A 736-nucleotide genomic window follows, 5' to 3' on the forward strand; every position below is an offset into this window, starting at 1 on the left:
CCGAAATAGCTCAGAGAATGGCCGTAATAGCCCCCAAAAATGGCCGAAATAGCTCAAAAACGGCTGAAATAGCTCAAAAACGGACAAAATAGCCCCAAACCCAACCAAAATAGCCCCAAAACCGGCCAAAATAGCCCCCCAAAAGGCAGAGATAGCCCAAAAAAAGACCGAAATAGCCCAAAAAAAGACCGAAATAGCCCAAAAAAAACGAAATAGCCCAAAAAAAGACCGAAATAGCCCAAAAAAAGACCGAAATAGCCCAAAAAAAGACCGAAATAGCCCAAAAAAAGACCGAAATAGCCCAAAAAAAGACCGAAATAGCCCAAAAAAAGACCGAAATAGCCCAAAAAAAGACCGAAATAGCCCAAAAAAAGACCGAAATAGCCCAAAAAAAGACCGAAATAGCCCAAAAAAAGACCGAAATAGCCCAAAAAAAGACCGAAATAGCCCAAAAAAAGACCGAAATAGCCCAAAACCACCCCCAAACCAACCCGGCTCTGGGCGACGAAGTGGCTCCAGCCCGGTGGTTTCTCTCCTCCCCCTCCTCGAGCGCGATTCGGGTGGAAATGAAAGCGTTTTGGTTAAAAATGGGTGGGTTTCCCCCATTTTCGCGCCCTGACAGGGGCGGGACGACGAAATGTCCCTCAACGGGTGGGTTTTACCCCAATTTCCCCTCGGCAAAGCTTCACGGTTGTGTCTTATCCGGGAAAAAAAACAAAAAAAAAAACAAAAAACA

This window comes from Aptenodytes forsteri, unplaced genomic scaffold (assembly GCF_000699145.1).
Source record: "Aptenodytes forsteri isolate BGI_AS27 unplaced genomic scaffold, ASM69914v1 Scaffold634, whole genome shotgun sequence".
Lineage (NCBI taxonomy): Eukaryota > Metazoa > Chordata > Aves > Sphenisciformes > Spheniscidae > Aptenodytes > Aptenodytes forsteri.